This window comes from Kogia breviceps, chromosome 3, assembly GCF_026419965.1.
Source record: "Kogia breviceps isolate mKogBre1 chromosome 3, mKogBre1 haplotype 1, whole genome shotgun sequence".
Taxonomy (NCBI): domain Eukaryota; kingdom Metazoa; phylum Chordata; class Mammalia; order Artiodactyla; family Physeteridae; genus Kogia; species Kogia breviceps.
The window spans coordinates 3,791,292-3,819,094 of NC_081312.1; the positions used below are offsets into that span (position 1 = coordinate 3,791,292).

The 27,803-nt window shown below is 41.3% G+C and overlaps 1 long non-coding RNA gene across 2 annotated transcripts; it reads left to right on the plus strand.

Annotated features, from left to right (window-relative positions):
- Positions 1-60: 60 nt before the first annotated feature.
- On the plus strand, positions 61-27,717 carry LOC136793903 (uncharacterized). Of its 2 annotated transcripts, none has more exons than XR_010839981.1 (3): positions 61-237; positions 9,502-9,587; positions 27,703-27,717. It is a non-coding gene; the product is annotated as an uncharacterized lncRNA (long non-coding RNA). The 2 variants fall into 2 exon arrangements; XR_010839980.1 differs by lacking the exon at positions 27,703-27,717 and adding an exon at positions 24,295-24,535.
- The last annotated feature ends 86 nt before the right edge of the window (positions 27,718-27,803 follow it).

A 27,803-nucleotide genomic window follows, 5' to 3' on the forward strand; every position in this document is an offset into this window, starting at 1 on the left:
TGCATCGTTTGGCCTCCCACGCAGAAACCCACATCAGAATGTCTGCGCCGCGAACACGTGGCCGCGCTTCCCCGGCTTCCCCAGCGTCCCTCCGCACACGGGAGGGGTCCCTCGGAGCGGCTCCTTCGCGGCGCTGAGGGGCTGAAGATGCAGCACGTCGGAGAAGCAGGTGGTCACCACAAGGCACCCGGGACCACTGAGGCACCGCCTCTTCCGCTCATGGCAAATCCGCATGAGGTAAGGAACGATCAAGAAAGTCCTAAAATAAAGGCGCTGGGCGATGGGAGGGCTTGGGGGTGGGGGGGGTGGGGGTGGGGGGCGGAGTACGGAGAAATGGTTTCATGGGCCCAAGGAGGCTGTCATTCTGGATGGTGGCCTCGGCGCGCTCATCCTGTTCGTGATAAACCAAAAATCATAGCACCTCGTTTAAGCAGATAGATTAAGCATCACTCACTCAGCCTCCTTTTGAGGATCTGTCCTGCCTCTCGCGCGGTACTAGGCCCTGGGGCTTCCAAGGCAGAGCCGCTGGGTTCCTGCTGCAAGGTGCTCATATCCCTAGCAGGACAGTCAGATGCATAAACCACGAGGGGCTGGACTAGTGCCGGTGCACTGTGGTCAGGGGAGGAAATGCAGGGAGGGTGGGTACCCCCAAAACAGGAGAGGGGTGAGCCCTGGAGTGTGGCGTGGCCATGGGCTGAGGGCTGGAGGGAGTGGGGAACCGGGATCGTGTCTGGTGAAGGGGTGGCCTCCAGGGTTGCAGGGCTGCAGAGGTGGGGGCACCTGGTGCCTCTGGGGGACTGACTTTGTGTGCTGCGCTGAGGGGTCAGGGCTGACCGTGGTGGGAGCCGAGTCCGTGGAAGTCTCTCAGTTGGGAGGCTCTGGAACCACTGCCAAAGCAATTTATTGGAGACAGAAGCCTTACCGTATTGGGCAGAGGATTGAGTGGGACGTGGAGGGGGTAGCGTTTTGAGGACGGCGGCCGTGGCTTACTCCTCCCGGGGTCCGCTCTAGTGCGCGGAGTGAGTGCCCAGTTCACTGCAAATACTTTCCTCTCTTTCCAGAGACCTTCGTTAGCAAGGCTCTTTCACCAACCTTATCTTATTCAATTTTAATGAAAGCACATAGTCTTGACTTAGGAAATAGCCTTATGAACTTGACCCAAAAGGAGCAAGGGATGAACCCCCAGATCTGTCAGGTCTGTGTTTTCTCCACTTTTCCTTCTGTACGGGGGGGAGGCGCTTCATAGAGCGTCCCCCCCTCCTCCCCCTGCCCCCCCATACGGGAAAGCGTCTTATCTTTCGGTTGCGTGTTAGCTGCCCAGGACGCAAAATTCAAGAAACAGTTTCCACCACATTCTCCCAAATACCTACCATCTACCAGACACACACAAACGGCGTGTGCCTTCTGCCCTTTGGGATCTCGTGGTCTAGAACCTTTGCTTAACGTGGCAGAAATCGGACAAGATTGAATTCTCTGAAGAAAGGATACCCACAGAGGAGCATCAGTGCCATTCTGTTTGTGTTTGGAAACCCTTTAAGAGATCAGAGAACTAAAAGAAACATTCCACAGCACAACAATTTTTACCAGCACAGGAGAGCTGTCTTCAGTCTGTCCCACCTGTGGAGAATTACCCAGCCTCTGCCAGTAGCGCTGACAGCGAAGGGGTTAAAATAACAAATAAATGACTTTATTTAGACTCGAGCGTTTCTGGCATTTTTTTCCTAGATTTTTTTTTTCCCCACAGTATTTGATGTGACAGCTTTTGTTTGCTCACACTTGTCTCTCTTTTAAATTTCTCATATCAGCGGTAAAAGCTATTTCTTTTTCCTGTAACATCTTGAGCTTGATATCCAATGAAGGGAGAAATTGCTCTTGCATTACTTGAAATTATACGATTATACCCAATTTGGGGGGAGAAAGATGAGAGGAAGGTAGATCTCCAGGCACTGAAGATTTTTGCAGACGGGTCATTTGCAGCATTATTTCTGATTAGTCATCCATAAAAGTGTTTTTCCTGTGGGGGAGGCTCCTCCATTTCTGGTGTTCTTTAGAAACGCTGATTTTGAGGCCCATCCGGGCGAGGGAAGGACAGTCATCATCCACTTTGAGGCCACCGTCTGGCCTCGATGGGGCTCTGGTTGGGAGCGGAGGGCCACTCTGCACGGAGGAAGGGAGCAAGGGGAGGCAGAGCCGGGTGTCATCGCATCTAAGCATTCCCGTCCGAAGCGTCACCCGTGGAACCATTGGCGTTCTGGATGCGCATGCGCACTTGCAGAGCCGGCCTCTGAAGTGGGCGGGCGGCTTCAGGTACCAATTATTGGTGCGTGGGCAAAGGTTGTCCAGAGAAGTCTGTCTTTTCTGAACTTGGCGAGATCATTTATAGACCATGAACAAACCGGAATTTGCTGGCTAACCATTTAAAAGCAATTTTGGAAAGAAATGTTCAGTTTCCTGACGTTTCCTTATGGGAGTGAGAATCTGTCGTCTTTTCCAGTTTCTTTTCACATCCCAGGGCCCCCTTCTGGAGGCCACCATTTTCCAAAGGAATTCACTTACGGGGGTTAACCTTTTGGCCACTGACGTCCGAGTGAGGACACGCACGCTTTGTTTGCGTGGCCAGTGGGAAATCTTACCTCCTGACATCGTTCTCGGGTGGGCAGGGGGTGAAATGCTTTCTGTAAATTTCAGGGTAGAGGCAGCCATCATTCGATCCATGCCTTCTCAAGCGGCTGGTATTTCCTAAACTTTGCTGTGTATATCGTTGGAAGCACAGCGTTACCACTCTAAAGAGGGACACCAAGGAGCCAAATGCCAGTGGAATTCTGTAATGTGGGCTGCAGTGTAAACTGTGGTAGGGTTGAACTGAGGACTCTTCGAGAAAAACCTGTAAGTAATTAAGTTCTCCCTCCAGCAAGGTAAAAGCTGATTCTGAAGTCTGTTAGCACAAAGGAGAGTGAAACCTTTGTTGGTGATTATATATATATATATATATATATTTTTTTTTCTTTTTTAATGTAAATAAAGAATCTGGCAAGACAAAGAAACCTCATATCTCATTACTGACCTAAGGAGGAAAACAAGGAAAGATGCAGCCTTTGTTGGTTGCATGTTTTCCATTGCTGAGGTCAGGACAAAACTTAGATTACCCTGTTTCAGCAACTCCCAAACCATGTTCCACAGAATATAAGATATTTCCTGGGGAGGAGGGGAGAGAGATTTCATGAGCAACTCAGTTTCAGAAACCTTGCATATAATTTCCCCTCCTCTGGAGATTCATGATGCTCTTTAGCCTATTAAGAGAATGCTGTTTGCCTTCGTCTACGCCAGCGCTCTCTCATCCGGTGTGACCAGGGTTCTTTTCACAGGGCACCTGCTAGTGTCCTAGGAGAAGTACTGTTTAGTCCACCCACAGCAGAAACGCTGCCCACTAGCAACCGATCTGCCCTGTCTGTCCTTGTTTGTGCTTGCTCGGTGGTGCTTTATTCACATCAGTGGTGTACAGTCTGGTGTGATGTGTGTATCCGGCTTTCAGGACAGTCTGAATGCTCCTTGAGGACAGACGCTTTTCCTGTCTCATCTTTGTGTTCTCCAAGTACCTGCTGCAAGGAAGGAAGCGTTTGATGACTGTATGTTAAAAGCTAGTCCCACGGTGGCTCGTGCAAGGACCCAGGCGCGCTTTGGACCCACTAACAGTGATGAGGGTTAGAAGCGGGGGTAGACAATGGAAAGAAAGATATGCAGAGCTAGTCCGGTTCAATTGCTCTCTCTTTCCTGCATTCCATTTTCTCAGAGGAAAACACGTACCTTTGGAGGACTCTTTACCTCTGTTTGCACTTGCAAGAATAAAAGCATAAAACATTTTTTTTTCATTGTAAAATTAGGAAAAGAAATAATGGGATGGACTGAGGCTCAGAGCGGACAGAGATTCAGTTACCTGGCAAGGCTGAGTAGGTAGCATCCAGTGTTCGCCTGGGGCTTTGAGCAGAGAGCACAGGGCTTGGAAGAGAAGGCTTGAGTTTTCACTTCCATGAGGAATCGGGATGAGTGACCATCTTCTGTAAAGAGACTCAGGGGTGTCACCAAGAGGGAGGCTGGTGAGATGGTGTGATGTCCGTTGCTTAGTGTCGTGGGAAGAGTGCAGGCTTTGGAGTCTGGTGGTCTTGGCTCTGAATTCCAGAAGCTCCACTTTAAAAAAAAAAATTGAAGTATAGTTGATTTACAACATTGTGTTAATTTCTGCTATACAGCAATGTGACTCAGTTATACACATAAATATATTCTTTTTAATATTCTTTTCCATTATGGTTTATCTCAGGAGATTGGATATAGTTCCCTCTGCTATACAGTAGACCTTGTTGTATATGCAACAGTTTGCATCTATTAACCCCAGACTACCAATCCATCCCTCCCTCCCCCGCCCCTGCCTTGGCAATCACAAGTCTGTTCTCTATGTCTGTGAGTCTGTTTCTGTTTTGTAGACAGGTTCATTTCTGTCATATTTTAGATTCCACATATAAGTGATATCATATGGTATTTGTCTTTCTCTTTCTGACTTACTTCGCTTAGTATGATAATCTAGTTGCATCCACGTCGCTGCAAATGGCATTATTTTGTTCTTTTTTTTATGGCTGAGTAGTATTCCATTGTATATATGTACCACATCTTCTTTATCCATTCCTCTGTCAATGGACATTTAGGTTGTTTCCATGACTTGGCTATTGTGAATAGCGCTTCCAGCAGCTCCACAGGACCTTGGACTAGAGTTTCAGTTTCTTTAGTTTTAAATGTTGAAAAATATTTATTTTAAAATTTATTTATACATTAGAGATTTATATCATTTAAAAGTATTTAAAATTTTTATTTCAATAATGCCTAACTCATAAGGCAATTGTAGTCTATGTAGGTTCTTGTATAGGTTGACTTGCTTATGCTTATATAAGTGTGGAACACACCAGGTTGTTAACATGGATTACCTGGGAGAGGTGGCCCGTGCAGGCTGAGGTCGTTGAGGGCTGTGGTAGCCAACATCCAGGAAGCCTTGCCTCCTGGCGTTCACGCATTTGTGTCGTCCCTCCCCACTGTGAATAGGTATGACCTGGGTAACCCGTAGGGTATGACAAAATGAAGAGGTGTGACCTTTGAGGCTAGCTCATGAAAGGCGTTGTAGCTTCCACCATGCTCTCTCAGTTTTTGCTCTGGGAGAAGCCAGCTGCCACGTTTTGAGGACACACAGGGAGCCTGATATAGAAAGGTCCATGTGGTGAGGAACACGGGCCTCCTGGCAACAACCCACACCAGCCTGCCAGCCACATGAGGCACCATCTTGGAACCAGAGGTTGCAGCCTCAGTCCAGCCTTCCGATGATGGCAGCCCCACCCTCTTGACTGCCCTCGTATGAGAGACCCTCTGCCCAGAACCACCCAGCTGAGAGCTTCCAAATTCCCGATCAACAGAATCTCTAAGATAATAAATGTTGATTATTGTATTAAGCTGCTAAGTTCTGAGTTGCTTTGTTACATAGTAATGGGTAATTAATACAAATTAGGGACGTGACAAGGCAGACAAAAAGTAAAAGGCTGTACTAAGAACCAGAGTGTGCATGATATGATTTCATTCACATGAATTTTATATAAATGTGCATAAAGAAACTAGAAAAATATACAGTCACAGACTTGTAGGAATATCTGTGTTACAGTGTCAGTTGCCAAGTGGCAAGTATAAATTACAGAATAATGTGTGTAGAAAGAGTCTATTTTGGTGAAGGCAAGCAATAAATCAGCCCTCTCGTGTGTTTACAGAAGCAGGAAGAAGGGTGTGGTGGGTTTCTTTGGGAGGTGATTATAGTACCTGCCTTTGTATAATCTTTTCTTGCATTGTTTTGTTTATAATAGGCTTAAATTACTTTTGTAATTTGAGACTATAGGGAAATAAATATTTTTAAAAATTAAAAAGTAAGGTGATTGAAAATGAGAAGAAATAAGTGTTGCAGACTGCTTGGCGTGCAGAGGCATATTCATCAGAGGTTCTTTCCTGTGACATGGATTAGTTTGGTGTCCATATCTGGTGGTCTGGTGCAGCCTATGGACCCTTTCTCAGACGAATGTTTTTAAATGAATACATTTAAAATATATAGGCTTACAGAGGGAACCCATTCTATTGAAATAAAATTACAATGTATTAAAAGCCAAACTTGTGATGTAGCAATAGATGTGCTTCTTTATTAATATTTTAAATTAGATCCACTAAATGGAACAGCTACCGTAATGTCAGAGTAGTAACGAGTGTAAGCGATGTTTGAGATACTTGCAGCAAGTTTGGTGTGATAAGGAAATATGTGTGATTGCTGTTGATGCCCAAGTCACAGGAACTGCTGATGCATTATACTGAGATTATGCCTAAGTTCACAGATGAAGGGAGTGTTATAAATATCTGTGAGAGAGTAGTGAAAATAAAGATATTCTAATTTTTTTTCCCCCAGTCATGTTCACGGACCCTTTGCAGTAAGTCATCGCTACAAATAGGTCAAAGTCAAATTCAGTCTTTGCGGGGACTGGGATGAAGGAAGGGCAGAGCCAGAGATGCTCAGGGGTTAGTTAGGTTTGTCACCGGGCCAGGGCGCTGGACGCTCATGCAGTGTGGATGCCAGTGGGGTGGTCAGCCAGGGTGAGCAGGGCGTCCTCGGGCACACCAGCAGGGCCCAGCACACAGCGCTCCCTGCTGCCCTTCTCTGTGGGGAATTTTGTTTCCTTGAGAATCTTTGGAAAACCAATACCTAGTTGAAAAATAGCACACCACCTTATTGTTTTATATTTGGTAGGAGCCTGAGATTCCTTGTATATCTTCTACAGAAACCCACAGGGAGAAAGAGTGCTTTGCAGATCGAGGCTTGGGCAGTCCAAAATCTTATAGTCAGATAATACCAAATGCTCTCAAAAGTACCTTGCTGTTTTTCATTTTTATTATTATTATTTTTGATTTCTCTGCTTTCATTCATGGTTCCCATTTTTCTCATTTTAAGCCTTTCTTAGCAGGTGTTTTCTGGAGGTCACCCTTTGAGCTCATCTCCGGTCATTGCTCGTCCTCTTAAAGTTGTCAATCATTTAAATATTTCTAAAATTGCAGGATTGGGCTTCCCTGGTGGCGCAGTGGTTGAGAATCCGCCTGCCGATGCAGGAGACACGGGTTCGTGCCCTGGTCCGGGAAGATCCCACGTGCCGCGGAGCAACTAAGCCCGTGAGCCATGGCCGCTAGGCCTGCGTGTCCGGAGCCTGTGCTCCGCAACGGGAGAGGCCACAACAGTGAGAGGCCCGCATACCGCAAAAAAAAAAAAATAAATAAAAAAATAAAATAAAATTGCAGGATTTGTTTAGGAGCCCAAGGACTTGGATAAACACACCATCAGTGGTACCTTTGGATCGATTCCCCCTCCTCCCCGGGCCCCTTTGAGAGACCTCACCGTTTGTGGAGGTAAATCATATCACTTGCCACTAAGTCTAACAAATTAAAAAGATCCAGTGACCCAGAGCCAAAGATCCAGGCCCTTCCAGAGTGTGACCTGGACATTCTCGTAACCAGCCAATCACTAAATCACTCATCAAATATTATTAAGTGCCTCTTATGTATGAGGCACTTTGCTAGGAGTTGCAGGGCAGTGACTCTCAAACTGTGTATCACACACACCAGGGGTTTAGTAAAGCCAGTTTAGTGGGTTGTGACCAACCTTTTAAAATTGCAATAGAAAACAGTAGTCGTAAAGGTAAGTACTGTGTCGTGGATGTATGTCTCAGATGAATACACGCCCACCCACCCACATGCATGTATGTACTAGATTACCATGAATAGTATACTTGTTTATTTTGGGTGGTTGTCAAAAAACTGGAAAGTTCCTGCTGTAGGGAATATTCAGCAAACATTAAACGTTAGGGCGCCTCTATCTTTAAAGTCATGGTCAAGTGGAATAGTAAACACATTAGCTGTGACGCCTGAAAAGCTAACAGCACGAGGGCAGCTGCACGGTTCTGTTTAACATCTGGGGAGCATCCCTGCTTGATGAGCATGGATTGCCCCCCAGAGTTGGTCTTACCTGGAGGCAGGCGGGAGGGCTCTCGTATCCTCCTCGGTCTTTGACTGCCCTGTGGGAGGGGCGTTATGGCCTCTCAGGGGCGTGGCTCCTGCGGGGAGGAGAGAGGAAACCCTGTGAAGGAGACAGCTAGGAGCAGCGAAGGCTCACAGAGCTGAGACAGGCCCACCGACCTGGTGAAGGCCTCTGGGTGGGTTACTAGTCAAGTCTGCTGCACGGAGCTCCGATTCCCTAATAGAGGTCTCCACCCTTGGAGGATGAAATGAGGCCTAATTGTTCCCTAAGTTAATTCCAATGAAAGATCCAAGGATTTGGAGTACGCTGGTTTTTTTGGGTGTGTGGGTGGGGGGTTCTCTACTTCTTTTTATATAATTATATGCTGCCACCATTTCAGCTTTGCATAGGCCATGAGCACCACCCAAATGTCACCTCATGTGGAATCCGGCAAGAAAGCTTATCTGTTGTCTGTTGCCTGGTAGGATTTCACACTTATTTCTTGGAAGAGGTTGGGCCCTAGTTCAGCCAAATGGGATTGCTGTCTCGAGGAAGACTGTCCCCAGACCTCTGGCTGGGTGGCATGCTTGCTGGGCCAGCAGGTGTTGTCAGGGACACCAAGGTTACTACGGATCATGAACTTGCCTTTGTTTGGTATTTTGCAGGCTCCGTGTGGGTTTGAAGTCATTTTGCCCATCTAGGACCCGTCGGCAGGCAGTTGAGGAGAGGTTCCCTAGGAGTGAATGCGAACAGAAATGACTGTTGGTATTACAGTAGCGGGAGGGGAACTTTCCTGAATGAAAAGAAAATACCCTGACTCTCGGCGTGCCCAGCCCCCCCCACCCTGGGCATAAATAATAAAACCCACTGAGACTTTGTGCCCACTGAGCGTGACGTCTGTTGGTTTTCATTGTGATTGGTACCCACTCTCGCTGTGTGTACTGTAACCCACGGTGAGAAAAGTGTATCAGGAAAGGCCAGGCTAGGAAGATCTGGGTCTGGTCAGTTTGTCCTTTTGGAGGAGTTCAAAGTTCTACAGCTGCTCATAGCATGGCACACAATGGCCAGAACTTCCCCAGACCAAACCCATCCCTTGGGTCATGCACTGTATTCATTGACCAGGCCCTCTGCTGTCCTGGCTGCCAGTCTCTGGCTTTCCCTAATGCAGGAGGAAGGATCTGGGGGTACCACCGGCTGAATGTCAGGGTCAAGTCTGCATGGCACCCAGTGCAACAGAATTGTGTCATTTATCTGATCAATTTTTCAGTTCTCAAATTAATTTTCCAGCCATCCAATAATAAAGACCTCTTACGTGAAAATTTGCTATAGGCTATCAGGGTCCTGGCTCATCTATTTCTAGAAAAACCAAACAAAGCAAGAAAAAGGTAATGACCTAATCCCCATTTAACTTTGTGTCTTTTTGACAGGTTAAGAAGTGCTCAATGCAGAACACTAACTAGTGCGGAAAAATGTTGCCCCGTTCCTTAGCAGACCATTGCCATTATCAGTGGAGGTAAGGGTCTTTTGAGGACACAGAGAATTTTTTCTTATTTGTTTGCAGGAGGAATTGAGAAAGGGTGTGTGTCCTTTGGGACAGGTGAGGGGTGAAATGGAGAAAATGTTGTTTACAGCGGTGGTTCTCCATGGTAACAGACCTGAGGTCCCTTTTATAACACATATTTTGTAATGCTCTGTGGTAAGTTACAAAATATGGCTCAAATTCCCTCCATCCATGAAGGCTCTCCCTTTGCAATGTGGTGTTACCGCTCCTCTCATCAAGAAGTTGTGTCTGTTAGTCCACCCCCTCGCATCCTGGCTGGTCTTGTGACTAACTGTGACCAATAGCATGCCGTGGAAATGATACTGGGTGACTTCAGAGCCAAGGCTTCAAAAGGCTTTGCAGCTTCTACCTTCTCCCTCTTGGAATCAAGTGACCGTGTGAGGAAGCCTGAGCTAGCCACCTGGAGAGGCCACAGGAAGGAGAGCTAGGTGCTCAGGCCGACAGTCCTAGCCAACTGCCAGGCACGTGGCCATCATGACCTCCAGCCCCAGGCTGATTGGCCAACTAGCTCCAAAGGCAGATTGCACTCTGCCAGCGTGCTGTGGAGCAGAGGGGAGCCATCCCAGCTGGGCCCTGCCCAAATTGCCAACCCACAGAATCATGAGCAAGAAATGATTATTGTTTAAAGCCATTGATACCATATAGTTTTTATGCACCAATAGAAAACTGATACTCACTCTTTGTTTTCTTTGAAAGTCATAGGTTATTTTGTTTTCTTTGAAAGTCATAGGTTATATGAACTACTATGCATAAAATTAAAAAGAAGAACGTTAATACCTTAATCGTAATACAAAAGGAAAACTAGGAAAGTAAGCAAATGATGTGCAAATGCTAGAGGTCGACTACCCTTGAAGTTGTACTGATGCAGTAGAAGTTACCTCGAATCACCACGGACTCATCTGCTTCAAGTGCAGGCTGCTAGAATGGGGCTGAATCACAAACCATGATGGCGTTGCCATTGTAACGTGATTCCTGAAATGGCGATCGGTTCTTGGCTGAGTTCAGAAAGACGAAAAGTAATATTTTACCTGTATTGACGTAGCAGTCAGATTCTTAGGGAATTAATTTTACATTAAAACTGTACCCCCCAAACCCTTTGTGTTTATTCATAGAATTATAAAGTTTTAATTCTAGTTACATTCTTTTTTTAATTTTAATTTTTATATTTTTGCTTAGAATAATTATATTTTAGTATTAAAAATTTTTATTGAAGTATAGTTTATTTATAATGTGTTAATTTCTGCTGTACAGCAAAGTGATTCAGTTTTACATATATATATATACTTTTTCATATTCTTTTGCATTATGGTTTATCATAGGATATTGAATATAGTTCCCTGTGCTATACAGTAGAACCTTGTTGTTTATCCATCCTATATATACTAGTTTGCATCTGTTTATCCCAAATTCCCAACCCATCCCTCCCCGACCGTCCCTCTCCCCGGGCAACCACAAGTCTGTTCCCTGTATCTGTGAGTCTGTTTCTGTTTGGTAGATATGCTCCTTTGTGCCGTATTTTAGATTCCACATATAAGTGATATCATATGGTATTTGACTTTCTCTTTCTGACTTACTTCGCTTAGTATGATAATCTCAAGGCCCATCCATAGTTGCTGCAAATGGCATTATTTCATTCTTTTTTATGGCTGAGTAGTGTTCCATTATATATATATATTTTTTTTTAAAAAAAATATATAAATAAATACACACACACACACACACACACACACACACACACACATACATACATACCACATCTTCATCCATTCATCTGTCGATGGACGTTTAGGTAGTTTCCATGTCTTGGCTATTGTAAATAGTGCTGCTATGAATATAGGGTGCATGTATCTTTTCGAATTATAGTTTTGTCTGGGCATATGTCTAGTTACATTCTAAAGTCAAATAAATATAAACACATTCAAAAACTGAAAGAATTCATCACCAATAGACCTGTATTGTAAGAAAGGTTACAAGAAGTCTTTCAGGCAGAAGGCTATTGATACCGTATAGAAATATGGATTACATATGGGGATGAATAGCACTGGAAATGCTAACTACATGGACAAATATTTAAGATAATTTTCTTATGATTTAGATCTCTTTGAAAGATAGCTGACTTTAAAAAAATAATAATGTACTCTTTTATACCATATGTAAAAGTAAAATGAATGACAACAATAGCATAAATGTCAAGAGGGGAAGGATGGAAGTTTACTATTTTAAGGTTTGTATTCTCTATGCAGAGTCATATAATATCTGCTGAAGGTAGTGATAAGTAAAAAATTGTGTACTATAAGTCCCAAAGCCATTGCTAGCATACCAAAACAAAGACATAAGCTAACAAAAGAGGTAAAATAGAAGTACAAAAAAGTACAACTAATTCAAAATGAGAGAAAAAATAAAGGAAAAAGGAACAAAGAATAGATGATATGAATAGAACACAAATAAGTCTATAGATTTAAACAAGCCATACCAATAATCACATAAAATGTAAATGGTGAAAATGCCCCAATTAAAAGGCAGAGATTGTTAGATTGGATTTAAAAAGCAATACTCTATGCTACCTACAAAAAGTAAAATAAAACAAAATACACCTTAAAGATGAAAACACAAAGAGATGGAAAAAGATTTACCATGATAATAATAACAAAAAAATTGGAGTGGCTATATTAATGTCAGACAAAGTAGATTTCAGAGCCTGCAAAAAGCCTGGGCCCTCAGCCACACAGCATGGAAACAATTCTCCAGACAGCTATGAGCGTGAACCTGGAAGTAGTTTCTTCCCCATTTGAACCTCTGGATGCTCACAACGGTCTTATAGGACCCTGAACAGAGAACTCAGCTAAGTCATGCCCAGAATTCTGACCTACAGAGACTGTGAGATAGTTTATGTGTGTTAAGTTGCTGAGTTTGTTGGAAATTGTTTTGCAGCATTGAAAACAAATACAGGTATTAGTACCTGGAGGTGGGGTGCTGGTGTAACAAATACCTAAAAATGTGCAGTGGTTTAGGAACTCACTGGTGGGCAGAGGAGCATGATAGAGAAAGCCCAAGTCTTCCTGAAAAGACTGTGGATAGTAGAAATCTGGGTTTCAGAGATACTGCTGGTGACGGCTCATAGGAAGTGGGCAATATGTGTCTGGAAACTGGAGGAAGGGAGAGTCCTTGACATGGAGTAGCAGAAAGTTAAGTGATATTGTCTCCCATGCTGGTGTGGAAAGCAGGACTTGTAGGTGAAGAACTTGGTTATGTCGCTAAGGACAATCCGAGCAAAGTATTGAAGGTATTCCTTGGTTTCCGCTGGGAAACACATATGGTAAAGTGTGAAAGGAAAGGGATTACTTAATTGATGGAAGAACTGTTAAACAAAAAGGGAGTAGATCTGGGTGATTTTTGAAAATTCTAAGCCTTTCCAGAGGACAGCAGGTGCTCAAATTAAGACAGTGTGGTCTAGAGAAAAATCTGAAGTTGTGACTACATAACCTTTTGCTAAAATCTGAAAGATCAAAAGGTCAGATAATTAAGTCCAATGAAAGGATTTTTGGAAGGGGTATGCCTCACAGATCCTCTCCATCAAACCAGAGGACCTCTAGAAGACGTAAACAGGTTGGCCCTCAGCATCTCCATCTTGCTAGCAGAGAGGACCAGAGACTCTTCTCATGAGCATGATGAAATAAGTGGCCATGTTGGAGAATCCTACACGACGAGGGGCTGTGGAGGGGATCCAGGACCTAAAAGCAGTCTGCCCATGATAGCCAGCAAAAGCTGGGGCTCTTGGACTAATAGCCGCAAGGAAATGAGCTCTGGCAGCAACCCTGATGAGCTTGGAAGTAGATTCCCAGTCAAACCTTCAGATGAGAACACAGCCTGGCTGTCACATTGGTTGCAGCCTCGTGAGATCCTGAGAAGAGGACCCAGTTAAGTCTCATGTGGACTTCTGACTAAGAAAAACTATGAGTTAATACATGTGTGGTTTTAATCCTCCAGTTTATGGTCATTTCTTATGACTCGGTAGAAAACAAATACACTGAGTTTTGACACATTCATACTCTGCAATCCAAACTTCTGCCCAGATAGAGAACATTATCATCATTACCCTAGAAAGTTTCCTCACGCTACTTCCCAGTCAGTCCCCCGACCATCAAACCCCCCAGAGGCAAAAAACTCTGCTGATGCTTCTTACACTATAGATTAATGTTGTCTGCCCTACAGTTTCATGTAAATAGAATCCTACTATGTATGCTCTCTTTTTTTGTTTGGTTTCTTTCACTCAGCATATAGTATTTTTGCAATTTATCCCACATTGTTGTGTGTGTCAGTAGTTGGTCCTTTTTGTTGTTGCATGTTATTCTGTTCTGTGAATATATCACAATTTGTTTAACCATTTTTCAGTTGATGGACACAGGAACGGTTGCTAGTTTTAGGTGATTGTGAGTAAACCTGCTATAAACATTTTTTGAATAAGTCTTTTCGTGAATGAACGTATGTTTTTATTTCCCTTAGGTTAATGCCTAGTTGTGGAGTTGCTAAGTCATGGGATAGGCGTATGATTACTTTTATAAAAAACTTCCAGGTATTGATATTTTTCCTAAGTGGCTGTCTCATTACAGCCACTATGAATAGTGGCTCATTCTCACCAACAATATATGAGAGTTCCCGCTGCATTGAATCCTCACCAACCTTTGATGTTTTCATTCTTTTTAATTTTTGCTATTCTAGGAGACGTGACGTGTAGTGGTATACCATTGTGGTTTTAACTTACGTGTCCCTGATTTCTAATAATGTTGTGTACTTTTTCTTGTGCTTATTGGACATCATGTCTTCTTTGGAAAAGTCTCTTTTAAAATTATTTGCCCCCCTCCCTTTTTGAGGAGAGGGATTTTTTTGTGCTTTTATTATACTTGCTAAGTTGTAGGGGTTCTTTGTATATCCTGGATACCAGTCCTGTGTCTGATGTTTGTTTTGCACATAGTTTTTCTCATATGGTGGCTTCCCTATTAATTTTCCTTATGACACCTTTTGATGAACAGAAACATTTAGTTTTCATGATTTTTTATAGTTACTGCCTTATGTGACTTGTTTAAAAGACCTTTGCCTATCCTCAAGCCGTGAGCATATTCTCCTGTGTTTTCCTATGCAAATACCAAAATTTCTGAATTACTGTAGTTTATAGTAAGTTTTGAAGTCAGGTAATATGTCCTCTAATTTTGTTAAAGGTTTTTTCAAGGTTGCTTTGGCTATTCAAGTTCAGTGCTGTCTAATAGAGCTTCATGCAGTGATAAAAGTATATACCTGCACTGTTTAGGAAAGGTAACCACTAGCCATATGTGAGTATTCAGCCCTTGAAGTATGGTTAGTGCAACTAAGGAACTCAATTTTTAATTTTATTCAATATTAGTTAATATAAATATAAATTTAAGAAGCCACACATGGTTAGTAACTACCATCATGTACAGTGCAGTTAGTTGTAGGTCCTTTGCACTTCCATATACACTTTAGAATATGCTTATCAATTTCTACCAAAAAGAGGCACTGGCTTTGTAATTGAGATCTCTTTGAATCTAGAGATCAGTTTGACCAGAATTGACATCCTAATAGTGGTTAGTCTTTTGATCCATTATCATGGTATATCTCTCCATTTATGTATGCCTTTTTCAGTTTCTCTCAAAATGTTTTGTGGTTTTCTGTGCACTGGTCTTGCACATACTTTGTTAAATTTATCCCTAAGTATTTCATGCTTTTTAAAAAATGACATTATAAGTGAAATTATTTAAAAAATTTTTTCAATTGTTTGCTGCAATTGACTTTTGTAAGTTTACCTTCTATCCTTTGACCTTGCTAAATTCACTAATTAGTTCTGATAGTTGTTTTGTTGATTCCTTCAGATTTTCTATGTAAACAATCATGTCATCTGAAAATAGAGACATTTTTACTTCTTCCTTTCCAACCTGGATGACATTTATTTGTTTAATTTTTATTTGTTTTTATTGGCTTATTGTACTGGCTAGAACCTCCAGTGCAATGCTGAGTAAGAATGTCCATTCTCACCTTGTTTCCAACATTAGTAAGGACAATTTCAGTCTTTCATCATTAGATATTGTATTAGTTATATGTCTGATGTTATTTCTAGTTTTTATCATGAATAAGTTGTGAGTTTTGTTAAATGCTTTTTATGCATTTATTAAAATGATCACGTGGTTTATCTCCTTTAGTCCATTGATACTGTGAATTACGTTGCTTGATTTTTGAATGTTAATTCAAACTTAAATTTCTGGGGTAACCCCTACTTGTTCATAATATACTATGCTTTTAAATATTTTTCTGTATTATATTTACTAATATTTTGTTAAGAATTTTTGTATTTATGTTCATGAGTGATACTGATCCATAATTATATTTTGTAATGTCCCTGTCAGGCTTTGATTCTAGGGTCTCAGTGGCCCTCATACAACAAGCCAGGTGTTTCCTCCTCTATTTTAAGAAAGAGTTTGTATGCGGTTGGTACTATTACTTCCTTAAATGTTGACATAATTAACTAGTGAAGATATCTGGGTCAGCAGTTTTCTTTGTGGGCATGTGCTTGGTAAAGAAAGTAATTTCTTTTATAGATATATGACAATCGAGATAATTCTGTTCTAAAGAATTTGTCCATTTTATCTAAATTGTCAAATTTGTTAAAGTTGGCATCATCTCTTTAATATCTGTAGGATCTGTAATGATGTCCTCTGTCTTGCCCTTGATATTGCTAATTTGTGCTTTCTTTATTACCTTGATCAGAATATCTAGATGTATATCACTCATGTTTATCTTTCAGAGAATAAGCTTTTGGTTACATTGATTGTTCTGTACTTTTTTGTTTTATATTGCACTGATTTCTGTTCTTATGTTTCCTATTCCCTTCTATTTACTTACTTTGGGTTTCCTTTGCTCCTCTTTTCCTAGTGTCTTAAGTTGGAATCTTGGATCATTGATTTTAGATCTATCAACTATTATAAGCATGTAAAGCTATTAATTTCCTTCTAAGCTCTGCTCTAATTCAATCCCACAAATTTTGATATGCATTTCTAGTATCATTCAGTTCAAATATTTTCTGATTACTCTTGTGACTTATTCCTTAACCCATGAATTGTTTAGAATTGTGTTTAATTTTGAAATATTTTGGATTTTCTAAATATTTTATTACTGATTTCTAATTTCATTGTGGTCAAAGATTATACTTTGTATGATTCAAGTGAAGCTGTTTTACCTTTTGATGTGTATATAATGTGAATTTGAATAGAAAGACTATTCTCTAGGTTTTAGATGTAGTATTCTATCAATATCAGTTAGGTCAAGTTTGTTGTTAGTATTGTTCAAATCATCTATGTATTTACTGATTTGTTTTCGTTTAGTTGTTCTATTAATAGTTGAGTGAGGGGGTGTTAAAATCTCCAACTATGATTGTAGAATTGTCTATTTCTCTCTTTAATTGTCGATATTTGCTTCACATACTTGAAGATCTGCTGTTAGGTGCATATACATTTATGGATTGTTATTTGTTATGATGGATTTATGCTTGTATCATTATGAAATATCCCTTCTTATCTCTGTCAATATTCCACTCTTGAAGTCTATTTTATCTGATATTCATACCTTCACTCTAGCCTTCTCATGCTTATTGTTTTCATGATATATATTTTTCTACTCATTTACTCTTAATCTATTTGTATCTTTATATTTAAAATGTGCCTCTTCTGCATAAAGTTAGGTCCAGCTTTTTTGTTTTATAATCCATTCTTATGACCTCTGCCTTTCAATCAGTGTATTTGGTCAATTAACATTTATGTACTTTAAAAAATATAATTGGATTCAGGTCTACCATTTTATGATTGGTTTTCTATCTGTCCCATATGTTTTTGGCTCCTCTTTGAATTTTTTAGTGATTTCTCTATAAACATCACAATATATATCCTTAACTTATCACAGTTTATTTAGTATTAATATTGTAGCTCACTATGTAAAATGTAGAAACTTTGCAACTGCATTAATTTATTTACTTCTCCTTTCCCTTTATGCTATAGTTATTATATGTATTATATCTACATTGTAAAGCCATCCAGACAATGTTATAATTTTCACTTAAATAGTTATAAGTATTCTGGAGAGGGTGCAGAGCAAAGGGAACCTTCTTGCACTGTTGGTGGGAATGTACATTGATACAGCCACTTTGGAGAACAGTATGGAGGTTCCTTAAAAAACTAAAAATAGAATTACCATATGACCCAGCAATCCCACTATGGGGCATATATGCAGAGAAAACCGTAATTCAAAAAGACACATGCACCCCAGTGTTCATTGCAGCACTATTTACAATAGCCAGGTCATGGAAGCAACCTAAATGCCCATTGACAGACAAATGGATAAAGAAGATGTGGTACATACATACAATGGACTATTACTCAGCCATAAAAAAGGAACAAAATTGGGTCATTTGTAGAGACATGAATGGATCTAGAGACTGTCATACAGAGTGAAATAAGTCAGAAAGAGAAAAACAAATAACATATATTAATGCATAAATGTGGAACCTAGAAAAATGGTACAGATGAACTGGTTTGCAGGGAAGAAATAGAAACACAGATGTAGAGAACAAACGTATGGACACCAAGTGGGGAAAGTGGTGGGGGTGTGGTGATGGGATGAATTGGGAGATTGGGATTGACATATATACACTAATATGTATAAAATAGATAACTAATAAGAACCTGCTGTATAAAAAAATAAATAAAATAAAATTCAAAAAAATAGTTATAAGTATTTTTAAACAAAGTAAGAAAATATTTTTATCATTATCCAGCTATTTCACATGTTCATCATTTCTAATAGTTTCCATTTTTTTCCCAGAAGATCTGAATTTCCACGTGGTATTATTTCCCTTCAGAATGAAGAACTACCTATAGCATTTTCTAGTACAGATTTGCTGTCAATGAATTTTCAGTTATCTTTTACCTAAACTTTTTATTTTGTCTTAATTCTGTAAGGATATAGTCAACTGGACATAAAATTCTGAGCTAACAGGTTTTAAAGATTTTTAAAATTTAGGGCGGGCTTCCCTGGTGGCACAGTGGTTGAAAGTCCACCTGCTGATGCAGGGGACACGGATTCATGCCCCGATCCGCGAAGATCCCACGTGCCGCGGAGCGGCTGGGCCCGTGAGCCATGGCCGCTGAGTCTGTGTGTCCGGAGCCTGTGCTCCACAGTGGGAGAGGCCACAACAGTGAGAGGCCCGCATACCGAAAAAAAAAAAAAATTTAGAACTTTAAAGATGTCGTTCTAGTGTATTTTGGCCTTCTGTCATCGTAAACTAGAGGTCCTTTGAATTGTTCTTCTGTATGCAATGTTTCATTTTTCTCTGGTTGATTTCAAGATTTTTCTGTTTATCTTTTATTTGGAACTGTTTGACTATGGGAGCCCGGGTGTGGTTTTTTTTTTTATTTTTAGAATTTAAGAATGATTTTATTACAGAATAATCACCATTAGTGAGCATAATCTTTGAAGCCTAGTGGATTGCTGATTGGCATTAGAGTTCTGGATTGCCCGTTGGCATTGGAGTAAGGTTCATTCTTTGACCTTTTTTAATCATTCATTTATTCATTTAACAAATATTTGTTGAGCACCTACTATGTGCCAGGCACTGTTTAGGCTCTGGGTGTGGTTTTCTTTGTAGTTTTTCTTCTTGAGGTTCTCTGATTTTCTTATTGGAAAATTTAAGTCTTTCATCAAATTTGGGAAATCTTTTTGCCATTATTTTTTCAAATGTTTTCTATCCTATTCTTTCTTTCCTCCTCATTCCACCAATTACACTTATAGTAGATACTGAATCACAGGTTCCTGAGGCTCTTTTAATTTTTTCTAGTTTTTTTCTTTGTATTTATCAGATTGGATAATTTCTGTTGGCCTATCTTCAAGCTCACTGACTCGTTCCTCTGTCGCATCCATTATGCTGTTAAGCATATACAGGGATTTAAAATTTCATGTATTGTATATTGTATACTGATGCTCTGCTCTAGAATTTTCATTTATTTCTTTTTTATAGTTTCTACTTATCTGTTGGCATTTCCTATCTTTACATGCATGAAGAGCATATTTTCTTTCTGTCCTTGCTTTTAAATCCTTGTCTTATAATTTCAATATTTAGGTCATTTTGGAATTAGTCTCCATCTATTGTTTTTTCTCTTGAAGATAGGTCACATTTTCTTCCTTCTTTTGTGTTGTGTGTTTTTGGATTGTATCCTGGACATTGTAAATGCCATCTGAATTCTGTTATATTTATCTGAAGAATGTTGATTTTTTTTTTTTTTAAAGCAGACTATAAACTTAACTGGACTCAAATTGTGAACTCTTTCTCTTGGAATAGCTCAAATCTTAGCTCCGTTCTTTGTCCTTTGCTTAGCGACTTTGAATCCACCTTACATGGTTCAGGTGTTACCTAGAGAATTTGGGGTGCCCCTTGTCTGATTCTATCCTTTTCAGAATTACCCCCTCACTTTCCAGTGACCCTGGTTGCCCTGAACTCTGTCCTTTTGTTCTTCAGGCCAGTAAAACTGTGGGTTTTCCTTGACAGGTTTAGCCACTTCTGTGGTGACAATTTTGAATTGCCCTCAGGCTAAAAGCTATAAAAATGGGAATTTCATCTCATGCCATTTTTTTCCTTCCAAATGCCGACTTCTGTTAGAGTCTGCCTGCCTTTTCTTCATCCTCCAGTCAACCAAAGTCTTGTTTTATAATTTTATTCGAGTTCATAATTGTTATCTGCAGGAGGGTTGGGTCTACAGCAAGCTCTCTTGGCCATACTAGGAGGAAAAAACCCTTCCTCCTTTCATGGAGGTTAAATGCATTTTATTTTCAGAGAAACTATGTGACATATGTTTTTTCTCAAAAACAATGCCTAAGCTCCAAATAAATCAAGGTGAAAATAAATGAAGGACTCAAGAGGACATCAGTCCCATTTGTCTAAGATCTGGCCCACTTTTAATTTTATAAGGAAGATACTAAATACTAATTTTGTTTCAAAATTTATAAAATGTTCTATTGCTTAGTAAATTTTTTTTGAATGAATGAGCATTATGATAATGTTATCATCAGTGTACATATCATAAAATAGTTTAAAAAATATAGTTTTAGTATATACCATTTCATTGTGTGTGTATATATATATACACATACATATGTATTATATATATATTCATCATATGGATATGTAGTTCCTATTTCCATATTTTTTGCCTGTATTAGTTACTATCTGAACATCTTTGTACATAAACCTTTAAAGACATACCTGGCTATAGAAGAAATCTCTTAACCACTCCTCCGTTTAACTGACAGTTGACTGACTGGATTAAATTGATGTTTTCTACACCTTCAGCAGTGCTGACTGTACCGAGAACTTTCACTTTTCGTCTACTGCCACTATTTGGAATGTACACTTACCAAGAGCTAATTGTATTTATTCCCAAACCTGTTTATGCTAGTTGTTACTGTGACTTAGTTGATTGGGATACTAAACAATGAAATATGAGTGAAAAAAGACAGAGGTTAGTTGTTTCTATAAAAAGTGTAAAAACAGACCTGATACCGTATGCTAACACATATATATGGACTCAAAGGAAAAAAAAAAAAAATGTCATGAAGAGATTAGTGGTAGGACGGGAATAAAACACAGACTTACTAGAGCATGGACTTGAGGATATGGGGAGGGGGAAGGGTAAGCTTTGACGAAGTGAGAGAGTGGCAGGGACATATATACACTATCAAATGTAAATTAGATAGCTAGTGGGAAGCTGCTGCATAGCACAGGGAGTTCACCCCTGTGCTCTGTGACCACCTAGAGGGGTGGGATAGGGAGGGTGGGAGAGAGGGTGATGCAAGAGGAAAGAGATATGGGAACATCTGTATACGTATAACTGATTCACTTTGTTGTAAAGGAAAAACTAACACACTATTGTAAAACAGTTATACTCCAGTAAAGATGTTTAAAAAAAAAAAAAAAAAACAGACCTGAATGCTTTGGGGAGACTCAATAAAATAACCATACGATTACAACAAAATAAGGTTATGGGCAAGGCAACTGTAAACAATCTGAGAAAAAGAATTATAAACTAAAGAAAGAGCCCATTTTCCTATTGATACCCAAATATCTTGACGTGTGTACCCCAAACTTCATTGAGACCATGAATCATATAGGTGTGGTTTATGCAAGAAAGATGCCGAAGAATTCTCATCAGGGATCAGACTCTGAGAAGGGCCTTGGTCCTTCATTGTAAGACGGATGAATGAATCCACACTTTAGATTGTAACATAATCCGATTTTTATAGTATAATTTTGCCATTGTTGATGATCCCCTATTTAACTGACTTTTCAGTGAATTGACCAGATGGTCCAATTGCTGATCCCCAAAGCATGAGAAAAGCAGATTTGAGTTGTGTTTCCACAGGATAGCTTCCTAGAAACGTCATGACTGTGTATTTTTTAGACTATTGACGCATATTACCTACTTGCCCATTAGAGAGATTGTATCTACTTCTGTTCCCACATAGGGCTCTTTTTGAAGTTTTAAACTGTGGTGCAGTGAGGCTGATGTCTCCCCCAGCTGCATCAGATGTCACATGCTGGACTTGAGTACCTGTGGCCTGAAACATCTAGAAAAATATCCCAGGACTGTCCTGTGCTACAAAAAAATGAAATTTGATTCTTTTTCTATTAATGCCAGATTTTTATAAATCAACCTTAAATGCCATAAAAGCATTGGGGTTGGTTGCTGAAAACACTCAAAGTTTCATCTATCAGTTTATAATATTCAGATGATCACCCCTTTTTCTATGCTAGCAGGTACCTTAGAGGTCAGCCTATTAAACCCTTCTTTTAAATTGCATCCTGGAATGGGGAGCAGGGAAAAGTGACTTGACCTAGGTCCTGAAGCTAGGTGTGTCTCAGCTGAGCTCAGAGCTCAAGTATCCTGACACCTGGTCTCATACAGCTCTTTCAAATATGTCCCATTGCTTCTGCTCGGGAAGGGAAGCATGCTAGAATTTATCACACGGAGTTCCGTATTATCAAGGTGGCGTGTGCAGAATGTTATTGGATAATGTCTATAGTATGAGCTAACATTTATTGAATGCTTAAATGTGCCAGATACTGTTTTAAGTGCTTTAGCTGGATCAAATTATCTTAGTATCTCGCCCACGTAAACTTCATGATGACTCTCCAAGGCCCCGTTTTACAGATAAGGAAACTGAGTGTGGAGAAGTGCCGGAGGGTTGATAGCCAGTAAGTGGTGAAATCAGAATTTGGTAGCCCACATTCTTGCTCCAGAGCCTGGATTCTTAGGCATCCTGCTAAATTGCCTCTCTGTATGTGGCAAGAATGAAAGGAAAGTAGCATTTATCATATGTCTACTCTGAGCCTTGCATTTTAAAATATTTTACACCCTTCAAAAGATGAATCTTCACGATCCCATTTTCAGTTTGAAAGAGTAAATATCAGGTAAATTGAAAATGACTTGCCCAAGGACACAGCTAGTAGCTGGAAATCAAACCAAGACACAACGAACTCCGAAGCCCATGGTTTTGTTAGAGAACCATGCCGCTGCGGTACCACCCGGATCAGTGGTTCTTGTGACCTCAGCTGCACGTTGGAGTTACCCAGGGAGGGTGAAAAAACACAGATATTTCCATCCCGCCTCCAGAGTTTCTGATTTAATTGGGCTGGGGTGAAGTTTGGGCAGTGGGGTTTTTTTTGTTTTTGTTTTTGTTTTTCCGGTACGCGGGCCTCTCACCGTTGTGGCCTCTCCCGTTGCGGAGCACAGGCTCCGGACGCGCAGGCGCAGTGGCCATGGCTCACGGGCCCAGCCGCTCCACGGCACGTGGGATCCTCCCGGACCAGGGCACGAACCCGTGTCCCCTGCATCGGCAGGCGGACTCTCAACCACTGTGCCACCAGAGAAGCCCGGTGAGATTTTTTTTAAAAACTCCCGGGGATTCTAATATGTAACCAAGGATGCCACCCACTACAAAAGATTCAGATGGTTTCAGTCATACCATATACGATTTCATTTCTTTGTCCAAATATGGGAATAGGTATACATCACATCACTTAAAGACATGTTTTTAACAGTGTATGAGTTTCCTGGGGCTGCCGTGACAAATTACCACAAACTGGGTGGCTTAAAACAACAGAAATGCATTCTCTTTGGGTTCTGGAGGCTGGAAGTCTGAAGTTCAAGTGTCAGCAGGGCCACGCTCCCTCTGAAGGCTCTGGGGAAGAATCCTTCCCTGCATCCTCCTAGCTTCTGGCGGTGGCATCAATCCTTGGAGGTCCTGGCTCGTAGCTGCCTCAGTCCAATCTCCGTCTCAGTCATCACACGGCCTTCTTCTCCTTGTGTATCTGTTTCTTGTCTTTCTGTATCTGCCTCCTTGTGAAAGAATAGCGAGTATGTACATTGATCTCTGCCCTGGGTTCCCAGCACAGAGCTCCTAAAACCCGTGGCATTTCCTAAGTGATAAAAGCACCAGGAGCATCTTTTGTTTAGATATTTGGGCTTTGACCAGTCCCTGACACAGGGCTCCTAAAACCCTTGGAATTTCCTGAGTGATAGGAATGTCTTTTGTTCTAATGTGGCAGCTCTGGATGGGCTCCTGGATGGGGGCTGGTTCACCAGCCTGGAAGCTGTCCAAACCCCACGGGGTTGGGATTTTTATGGAGGCTTCCTCATGTAGGCATGAGCACGTCCACACATCAGGAAGACGACTCACCCCAACTCCATGGGAAAAGAGCTGCCGTGGTCAGGACCCTCCCGGACTTCGCCTGTGTATCTCTTCATCTGGCTGTTCATCTGTATCCTTTGTTGTAGCCTTTATTATATAATAAACTGGTAAATGTAAATACGTGTTTTCCTGAGTTCTAAGAACTGTTCTAGCAAATAATCGAATCCAAAGTGGCGGGGTGAGCCGGGGGAGGGCGTGGGAACCTCTTGTTTGTAACCAAGTAGGACAGAAGTTGTGAGTAACTTGGAGACCTACCGCGCTTGGTTGGCATGACTTTAACCCGTGGGGTCTACACTACCTCTGGTTAGTTCAGAATTGAACTGAATTGTAGGACACCCAGCTGGTGTCTCTGAATTGCTTGGTGAGGGGAAAAAACGCCCCCACACGTGGTGTCAGAAGTGTGGTTAGCGGAGTAGTGGTATGAGAGCAAAGAGGAATGCCCAGGAGGAGAAGTGAGTTTTTTCTACTCACCTCTCTATGTATAAGAACCCAATCTAACCCAATATGACCTCATCATAACTAATCGTATATGCGTAGACCCTACTTTCAAATAAGGTCACGTTCTGAGGTTCCAGATAAACATGAATTTGGGCGGGACACTATTAAACCTAATACAAACAAAATTAAGTAACATTATATTCTTAAGAATGCATGAATCTCTAGGAATGGCAAAAATGAAATTCTATGGTTTTTGGATCTGCCTGATTTTTTTTAAGATATTTAAAAATTTCTTAAATATACCCTCCCCCACTGAAGAAAAAAAGCATCCAGTCCTAATAGGTGTATAACTAAAGTATAGAAAGATCCCTTTCTGTGTGTGGGTCCCTTTGGCATGTTCCAGAACACAGGGAGCCCAGAGGGCTCAGCTTGTGTGTCCAAGGTGTAAGTGTGCACAGAAGTCTGTGGGAAGGGTAGGCTGTTCCCAATGGGAGATTTTTGAAGAAAAACCAGTTCTGATCTGCATTCTACTGTAAACTGACAAAAGAAATTTACAGCACCTTTTAAGGCATCAAAGAGCTATTTGCCTTCTTTCCAAATACGGTTCATGAGACGTTATGCATTGAAGCAACCAAAATTTGGAGTTGCGTTTTGAGGTCATTATTTTATTCAAACATTTTTTTTTTTCTATAATGAGACCTGATGACAGTCTGAAAGTGCAGTAAAGTACAGTCCTTGAAAATCTGACAATCTGATTCCTTAAAGGACATTTATAGGTCAAAATTGCATATTCCACCCCCCTCACCCAACTTGGAAATAAATACCTACTACCAGTGACACCATTGTTTCCTTATACTCTCGCTTTCTCTCGAGAGGACCAGCTACCAATTACAGTTGACCCTTGAATAATGGGTTCGAAAGTCAAGGGTTCACTTATATGCAGATTTTCTTCAATAGATACGTAGCCCTCTGTATTCCTGGGTTTCTGCACCTGTGGGTTCAACTAACTGCAGGTCGAGTTTTTCATCCACAATTGCTTGAATCCGTGGATGCGGAAGCTCCGGATATGGAGGCCGAGTGTACTAGGCCATTTTCTAAAAAGGACTTGAGCATCTGAGGATTGTGGTATAGGGGGTGGGGGTTGGTGGTACTGGAACCAACCCCTGCCCCCCTACTCCGGATACCGAGAGATGACTGTATTTCCATCTTCAGTTGATTTTGCCAGTCAGGCTATATAACATTTTGACAAAATCATAATTTTCGTTTTAGAAACGGGAGAAAGGATTTGCTTGTAAGAAGTGGCAAATTCCCCTCTGAGGCTGTCACTGAAACCTGCTCCCTGCCCCTGCCCCCCCTTCATGAACATCATAAAAAGCTTTTTCCGGATCCCTTTTATTTGTGACGCTTCTCTTAACCCTGGGTGGGGTAATGTAGACAGATATGACTCATAGATGGGTAGTTTACCCAGAATAAACATAATAAGTGGTACAGAATCCAATTATTGGACTAGCTTTTTTTTTAAAAAAAAAGCCTCTGTGAGTCTTTATAAAACCTCAATAGCAACATTTAGGCAATCTCGTAAATAATAAATCTTCATTTCCACTTGGAGAAAACTCCTGGTCTTTCTGTCTTAATTTAGCCTTCCTTAAAAAGGTTAGAGTTAGTTCTAACTTGTATTTGGCCGAGTCCTTAAGCAAAAATTCAACAGTTTATTCTTCAGTAAGTGCCACAGAATCAAAGACTCACCAGATGATATTATTAAGTCGTCTACTAGACGTGTGATACTAGGAAAATGTGAGGATTGGTTATGAGTTCTGGTACCCGACAAGGCATTTGATGGCTATTTGCATTGGGAGGATGGAGATGCTATTGTCACGGAACACATGCCTCTTCTTGATACTGTCCAGCTCTCTATTTAATGTGCATTATGAAGAGTAACCATAAATACCTAATATGCCACAACTTATTGTGGAGTTTCAACATTGCCTACCCATTTAAGAATGACATCATGCCAGGGCTGTAAAGATTCTTTTTCTGTGCCCCCCAAAAGTCATGGAACACACGTTCACTCCATAGAGAAATAATTAGCCAATGTACCATGTAATAGAAGAATGCAGAAAAAGGTATTTGTGTAGCTTTTCGTTCAGTGAGTTCTTAGACACTTACGTTACTGGACTGGAGAAATGAAACAACTTTATGTGTCTAAAATATGACTTCTTGATTCTTTGGGGGGTCAACAGAGTGTCGAGTTCGTCACACATGCGTGTGCACACACATGTAGACACACTCACACAGAGTGGTTAGAAAACACACGTGGGGCTTCCCTGGTGGCGCAGCGGTTGAGCGTCCGCCTGCCGATGCAGGGGACGTGGGTTCGTGCCCCGGTCCGGGAGGATCCCACGTGCCGCGGAGCGGCTGGGCCCGTGAGCCGTGGCCGCTGAGCCTGCACGTCCGGAGCCTGTGCTCCGCAACGGGAGAGGCCACAACGGTGAGAGGCCCGCGTACCGCAAAACAAACAAACAACAACAACAAAAATAAAATAAAGACGCCAGGGCTTGTGCTCCTTCAGTGCTAAGACTCTTTTCCCAGGTGCCAAGGCCATCCTGACTCGCTGTGTACATGCTGATCTCTTTTTGTTTTCTGAAACCTTGAAGGAATGTATCCCTGACTTGTTTGATGTTCTTTGTCTCACAAGAATAAAACTGTGCTGCAAACCATGCTTCTCCAGAGCAGTACCTCAGAGTAATCTGTCTCACTTGTCCGAGGACTCTCACAAAATCGAGTCCTCAGTTTGGCTCAAATAAAACTCCTTTCTATTCGGATTTAGACACCTGCAGAGCACACAGGCAGCTGACACCGGAAGCAGTTGGAGCAGGTGGCTGTCCCGGGCCTGACCCTGGGGGACTCTGCACAGCGCCCGCTTTGAGC